Below are 8,181 nucleotides of genomic sequence, written 5' to 3' on the forward strand. Positions count from 1 at the left end.
TCTCTGAACTTAGATTACGCACACAACATCCTAGGTTTGATTCATGATTAAGCACTGCTTTGTAGGAGTAGAGTTAAGTCAGATTTATATGCTTTCATTTACATGCTTTCAAATAGTTGATAGAATCCACCTTGAAAAATACCATCTTTTTACTTTTCTTTCACACAAGGCTACAATAAATTAATTTGGAAGTGGTTTGATAACTGCGCTTTAAGTCCCTGAGGATCGACACCCGACTTCCCCACTTTCTATTGAACTTGGGATTGTTAGGTGGTATAAATATTATTTTTGGTAGTTAAGGACCCAAACCTTGGCGAGTCTACCAAATTTTGGCGCTGTTGCCAGGTACTTAGCTACGGTTATGAGCCAATTTCCATTTTAGAGTATTGTTTCTTTGTTTTTGTTTGTTCTCTTTTTACTTTTGTTTTGTTTGCTGATTCTGAAGTCTTAAATCTGCGTGCTGGAAGTGTGTATGTATGTTTGGTTTGCGTTATTTGGATCCTGAGATAGTTCCCCTAGATCCCAAGATTGAGAAATCTCGTAGGTCTAGACATCTCATTTGGCAATATGCAGCTCCAATTTAATGTGTTACGCCCTCCTCAGCATCAGCATGACGACCTTTCATTCGAGGATGCAGACATGATTAAAGATGGTGTTGAAAAGAACACCCCGCTGCCTCCATTAGGTGACTCCCTTGAGAAGAAGCCTTCATGTGATCAACCTCCTACCACAGATTTAAAGGATCCATGTACACGAATCTCTACTACAAGTGATTCGACCTCTAATGTAAGAGGACCCTGGAAAGCTAGGTTTGAGTATTCCTACCCTTTCTAGCGTTCCAGCACGGCCTTCTATTGAAGTTCCTCTAGTACTCAAGTTGAAGCCTTTGCCAGCTTCTCTCAAGCATGTCTTTTTAGGCCCCCAAGAAACCCTACCTATTATCACATCATCCAACTTGGATACTTCACAGGAGTCTAGGCTCATTCATGTTTTGAAGAGACATATGAGAGCCATAGGGTGGTCGGTGGCAGACCTTAGGGGAACTGATTTGTCCGTTTGCATGCATCGGATCCACCTCGAGCCAAATGTTAAACCCATTCGTGAGATGCAACAGCGACTTAACCCCAATATCAAGGAGGTGGTTTTGATGGAAGTGGTTAAACTCTTAGACACCAGAATCATATTTCCTACATCTGATAGTGAATTTGTGAGCCGTGAGCCCCATGCAAGTGGTCCCTAAGAAATCCGGGATCACTATTGTTGAAAATGATAAAGGTGAGGGTATCCCCACCCGTGTCATAGGCGGTTGGCGGGTATGCATTGACTATAGGAAACTTAATAACCTCGCCCAAAAAAATCACTTCCCATTACCATTTATTGATCAAATACTAGAAAGGCTAGCAGGACAGAATTTCTATTACTTCTTGGACGGATATTCTAGGTACAATCAGGTTGCAATCCACCCGGATGATCAAAAAAAGACTACCTTTACCTGTCCATTCGAGATCTTTGCCTATAGGAGGATGCGTTTTGGACTATGCAATGCACCAGCGACTTTTCAAAGGTGCATGCTAGCCATATTCTCCGACATGGTAGAGAAATTTCTTGAAGTCTTTATGGATGACTTCTCCGTGTTTGGACCCTCCTTTGACGCATGCATGGGCAACCTATCCAAGGTCCTTGCAAGATGCATAGAAACTAATCTGGTGCTAAGTTGGGAGAAGAGTCATTTCATGGTCCAAGATGGTATAGTGTTAGGCTATATTGTCTCCGCTATGGGGATTGAAGTAGATAAGGAAAAAGTAGAAATAATTTCTAAACTCCCGCCTCCTACTTTTGTCAAACAAGTAAGGTCATTCTTGGGGCATGTTGGTTTTTATCAGCGGTTCATCAAGGACTTTAGTAAAATATCTCGGCCCTTGACCAACTTGTTACTGAAAGATGCACCCTTTGAGTTTGATGGAACTTGTCTTAGTGTGTTAAAAACTCTTAGGACGCTGCTCTCTTCTACCCCGATAATGCAGCCACCCAATTGGGTCTTTCCTTTTGAAATCATGTGTGATGCATCGAACTACGCTGTCGGGGTTGTGCTGGGACAACGGGTCGACAAGTTACCTCACGTAATCTACTATGCAAGTAAGACTCTTCAGGGAGCACAATTGAACTATACCACTATTGAAAAAGAGCTCCTAGCTATAGTTTTTGCCCTAGACAAATCTCGCTCTTATCTCTTAGGGTCCAAGGTCATTATATATTCAGATCACGCCACCTTGCGGTATCTTCTTACTAAGAAAGAGACCAAAGCTAGGCTGATAAGGTGGATACTACTCTTGCAAGAGTTTGATTATGAAATTCGAGATAGGAAGGGAACGGAAAACCATGTAGCAAATCATTTATCCTGCATTTTAATTAAGGAGTCTACTGATCCCTCTCCAGTACAACATTCCTTTCCTAATGAGCAGCTCTTTGCCGTTTCTTCCCAACTCCCATGGTTTGCTCCAATTGCTAACAATTTGGCCACGGGCGTTATCCCTCATGATTGGACACAACGGGAGAGAGACAAGTTCTTATCCTAAGTGAAGATCCGGATCTATTTAAAATAGGCGCCGATTCGATTATTCAGCGTTGTGTTCCTGAAAGTGAGCATCACGACATTTTGAAGTTTTGTCATACATTAGAATGTGGTGGTCACTTCAGTAGAAAGAAAACTGCAGCCAAAGTACTTCAAAGTGGATTCTTTTGGCCAACAATTTTCAAGGATGCTCACGATTTTTATAAATCATGTTCACGGTGCCAGCAAACTAGGAACATCTTCCGACATGACACGATGCCTTTAAGTTGCATTCTAGTGGTGGAGCTTTTTGATGTATGGGGGATTGACTTTATGGGTCCTTTCATTCCATCTCAAGGATGCATGTACATCCTTGTCACGGTGGATTACGTTATCAAGTGGGTGGAGGCAGCCGCAACCAAGACCAACAACCATCACGTGGTTGTCCACTTTCTTAAGGGCCTTTTTAATCGGTTCGATTGTCCTCGGGCCATCATTAGTGATGAGGGAAAACATTTTATCAATCTTTTTCGGCACTCCTTCGAAAGTATTCCATCACTCATAAAGTCGCCACACCATTCCACCCCCAGACTAGTGGCCAAGTGGAAGTGTCCAACCATGAGATCAAGACCATCCTGGAGAAAACTGTAAGACCAGATAGAAAGGATTGGTCATCTCAGTTAGACGATGCTCTCTGGGCATATTGGACAGCTTACAAAACTCCTATTGGTATGTTCCCATACCGATTGGTCTATGGTAAGGCTTGCCACCTCCCGGTTGAGTTAGAACACAAAGCATATTGGGCCATACGAAACTCAATTTTGATATGGATGCTATAGAAACTCATCGATGTCTCAAACTCAATGAGTTGGACGAACTCCAAAATGCTTCATACGAAAATGCCAAGACATATAAGGACAGTACGAAGGCTTTTCATGACAGGCACATAGTCATGAAATCTTTCGAACCACACCAAAAGGTATGGCTTTTCAATTCAAGATTGAAATTGTTTCCGGGTAAGCTGCGTTCCTGCTAGCATGGCCCATATGTTGTGACCTGGGTGTTTCCTCATGGTGCAATTGAAATAAAGGACCCCATGGCTAACGCACTTTTTAAGGTCAATGGTCAGTGTCTGAAACCATATGTTGAGGGCATTACTGAGGGACTTGTTGAAAAGGTTTTTCTTTGTGACCCGGTATACCCACCTTGAGCATTCATTGCGTCTAGCTGAAGACAGTAAATTTAGCGCTTCCGGGAGGCAACCCAGGTGTTTTCCTCTTCTTTTCTTACGTCTGTAAGGTGTCGTATATAGACTAGATAGTACTTAGGATTTTTAAGGTGTATCTCGAATGGTTGAAATGTACCTGGTGCGACCTAGACACTGTGCAGAGCTCCATGCCCGCCCACAGATATCAAGGAGGCCGCCCATCGAGCGACCAATGCTTTCCTCAAGTGACTTGATCGGAACTCTGAGAATGTCTGGACTTGTGAACTATTGCTACTTTCGACCATGTGCGCGACCACCACTGAGTTGTGAGCGACTTAGTCACCTATCCACATGTCTAGGATAAGTTGGGGGTCGCGACATAGAGCGCCCATCTCTACGGTTGATGCGACTTGGTTAAGGAAGTTCGATTGCATTTTAAATGCCTGTTTCACCCTCGATTCTTCATCTCCCGCTCTTTCCACTTCCTAGTCGATCCTCGTCACCCTCCTTTCCGACTCGGTTGCCTGCGCCCCGAGTGCCATATCTGAGCCTACCATTGCCCTCCGGACATAGCCCCGGTGTCCTTCTCATTGTTCGTCGCCCTTTACGGTGTTCTAGGGTTTTGTTTCTCTCTTCCATGCAGCCACACAGCTCCACCTTTACCTCCACCCTGCAAGCAGCAATGAGGCTACGTTTTGGAGCTCAGACGGGTGAAAAGGATCCCCAACCCTCCTGCACTCCTGCGCGACAGCGAAAGACTAGTTGCTCAAAGGGAGGGACGCCGCCCACACGCACCCTGACGCCGCTTTCTGCTCACGTGCCCATCACCACCCTAGCCCCAATCATTTGGGCAGCTATAATGGAAATGCTCTAGAAGATAATTAGGGTTGTGAATGCCCCCTCTGGCCCTAGCTATTGCCCAGAACATCCATTTACCATCCCCGATTCTGATTTTGACTAGGAGTAGGCAGGCCTTCGGACCCATTTTTGTGCACCTTGTCTGTTTTGTGCTTTTGCAGCACACGTTTGTTTTTTTTTCTTTTCTTTTCTGTCTATTTTCTGGTCTGCACCACACCATGATTTTGATGACAATACTAGTGCTTGTAATGATCTATTCACCTTGTATTGCCTTTGATATTAATGAAAGTTTCACGGTGTTTTTGGTCTACTTGTCTTTGGTGCCACAGTGTATTATTGCATGCATATTATTTTAGGACTCAGTGTTTTTCCATATCATTGCACCATGCAGTGCCCTCTCTCATTCCCAGGTGTTGTTCTTTCTTTCCACACTTCAGTGAGGACACTGAAGCTCTAAGTTGGGGGTAGGGGGTACCGCACTGCATGGCACATTTCATGCACAAAAATAACTAATTTTGAACATTTTCCAGTGAACTTTATCTGTCTCATGCCATGTTAACATATATTATACCCTCTACATACGCCTATATAACCTAAATGTTGCATGCATACTCTTCTCAGGTATATGATCTTTTATGCTCACTAACAATGTAGTCAGTCATTTGTGTGTAGGTTCACATACCATGGCCGATGTACTTGTGACACTCTGTGTGGACTGACTAGTGGTTCATTTGAGTCAATACTGTTGTGTAAACTCTTGTATTCACATGGAACTTCATGAGGCTAAAAAAAAAAACCAAAAAAAAAAAAAAACAAAACAAAACAAAACAAAAAAAAGAAACACACACACACGCACACTTACACGTGATTTGTAGCACTTAGGGTCCTTTGAGAGCACTGAGAGAACAATTGTGGCGACTATGACACCACGTGAGATACCGTTGAGCCGTTTTTTCAATTCCTAAGTTGTTGACGTCAAACTATATAACTCAACTTTCCTTTTACTTGCTGGATTTCCTTTGCCCAACTAGTCTTTGTTTTTACATTTGCTAGCCTAAAGGTGACATCTAGTGGGGAGATAGAAACCTAAGTCTTGTAGCTTACTCAAAACATGAAGATTAAGCCACCCCTAGAGACAGACTTATTCTGTGGACTCTTGTTCGAGCTACATGCCAATTGGAGATATGAAGACAATGTAAGAGTGCAATGATGGTCCTAACTGACCATGAAAAGAAAGAAAATGAATAGAATGAGTAGAAGAAAGAAATGCAAAAGAAAGAAATGAAGAATACATATACCTGCTCCCAAAAAATGTAAAAAGGTCAAACTAGAGACACAACACCACAATTCTCCATGTATGAAGAATCTTCAGCTGACCAATGCACTTGTTGTATTCACACTTAGTCTATGAATAAGTCAATCTAGGGTGATCTTGATTGAATGTGGCGAGTAAGTGAGAAGATGCTAGGGTGAAGAACCTGACACCTCATTGTAAGCTGGATTCTTTTCCTATGAGACTAGTCCACTCCATATTCTTAGCATTAGTTCTTCAAATATGTGGGACGTTTGATCATGACACTCTTCCTCACATATAAGAGTGTACCCATTTTCTTGAATGACGTTGAGGGAAAAACCAGTGAGGCTGAGCCAAGACAACCATTCTGTAGGTGTCCAAGGACACTCTAAGTGAGACAAATCATACATCTTACACATGCCTTATGAAGTGGCCTATCTATACAAAAATTTACATGCTAATATTAACTCTGAATTACAATCATTGGTTGATTCTTTGAGAATCGTGTCTGGAGATGCATGTGCATTGTTGAGACTTGCATGAGTGAATTGCTACGAAGTGTGTGTATAATAGAGTCATGTATAAAGGAACCTATATGCAATAAGGTGATATATATGTATATAGAATGGTATGACTGTGTTGCACGTGTTTCATTAATTGTTCATTGGAATTGGTGTTTGCGGGTATCGCCCTAGAAACCCTCAAGAGACTACAACTCATCTACTAGGGTCAACCTAGGGGTTTAAAACCTTATTGCATATGGTAAATGCAACCGTGTTCCCATGAAAGAGGAGGTAGGTAAGATTTTCTTGATTTTCTTAGTTTTTACTTTGCTCAAGGACTCGCAAAGTGTAAGTTGGGGATTTTGATGAGTCCCTAAAATGTATGATTTTAGACCCTCATGTACCTTTGTTTATCCTCATTTCTTTTGTATACAGCCCTTTATTATCATATTTCAGAGCTATGCAAGGTTCGTTTGTGTTTCAGGGAAAACTGGTTAAAAACCATGGAATTAAGCATTACGAGAAGCCAAGGGAATATTTGGGACACTCAAAGCTCAAGTCAAACTTTAGCCAAGTCCCTAGAGCTTCAGCGCATGGAAGGAAGATCTTATTCAACCATGTGGAGCGACTAGCTACAATAGGGGCGACGAAGGGAATAGATGCAGCCTCCAAGGTTCAAGCCTGAAATAGAACAACTGCAAGGTTCGACCAAGTCCTCGACACAGTGACCCTCTGGGGCGACTAGGTCCAAAGACTGAAGCTACCTAAAGACAGAATTACCGAGAGCCTCGAACAAATGCTCAACTAGAGAGACCATTAAGGGCAACAGAGTCAAGTTCCTGAGATTTCCTGAAGCTCGAGATCCTGCAAGCCTCGACCACAAACTCGACCAACAAGACCCGACTGTGCGACCATGTCAAGAAGAGTTGAATTCAATCCCTGCTTTCCCAGGAGCTCCAACCAGGGCGCAACCGAGGAAGAACATGGATGCGACTTGGTCGAAACTAACGATCTGCATTGCGAGATACTTGCAAACGTTGCCATTTTTGAATTTCAAATCTTGTAAACCCTAATGGGTATAAATAATAGCTACGAATATGTTCTAGGGGTTCCTGTTTGGCCTCTCTTAGGTTAGTAACAGAATTAAGATGTCATTAAAAGTCATTGTAGATTAGTTAGAGTAGATTTCAATACTTGTTCTGATTTGTGCAAGAAGTGTTCAATGGCCTGTGACAACCGGCGAGGCTCTTGTGCTTTCCGTGTAGATTAGATGATCATTCAATTGTACCTCCAATCATTAGTGACAGATGATTTGAATACAAAGGATTGATCTTTTACATGCTTTCTCTTTAGCGCTTTTGTTTATCTGCTTTCATTTAATCGCTTTCCTTTACTGCTTTCCTTTACAGCTTGATTGTGATGATTACCTGGTAGATAGGATAGCACTTCTACAGCTTTGGTGAGGTACACGTATTAGGCTACGTCTCCCACAGAGGTTCTCGTGATCGTTGTGATAGAATATACTCCGGTTCCCAACCGTGCTCTGGACAGTTGGTGCACCCTTTGTAACGACCCGAAAAATACTGATATTTTAATATTAAAGAGAGAGGAAAATGGAAACAGGAACAGAAGGAGGCATTTTAAAGATAATAATAATATCAAGGAATTGTCAGAACTCGTCAACGAATACAAGACTTCGTTGACGAGTGCATAAGGAAACTCGTCGATAAATACAGGGCCTTGTCGACGAGTACATAAGGAAATTCGT

This window comes from Malania oleifera, chromosome 5 (assembly GCF_029873635.1).
Source record: "Malania oleifera isolate guangnan ecotype guangnan chromosome 5, ASM2987363v1, whole genome shotgun sequence".
Taxonomy (NCBI): Eukaryota; Viridiplantae; Streptophyta; class Magnoliopsida; order Santalales; family Ximeniaceae; genus Malania; species Malania oleifera.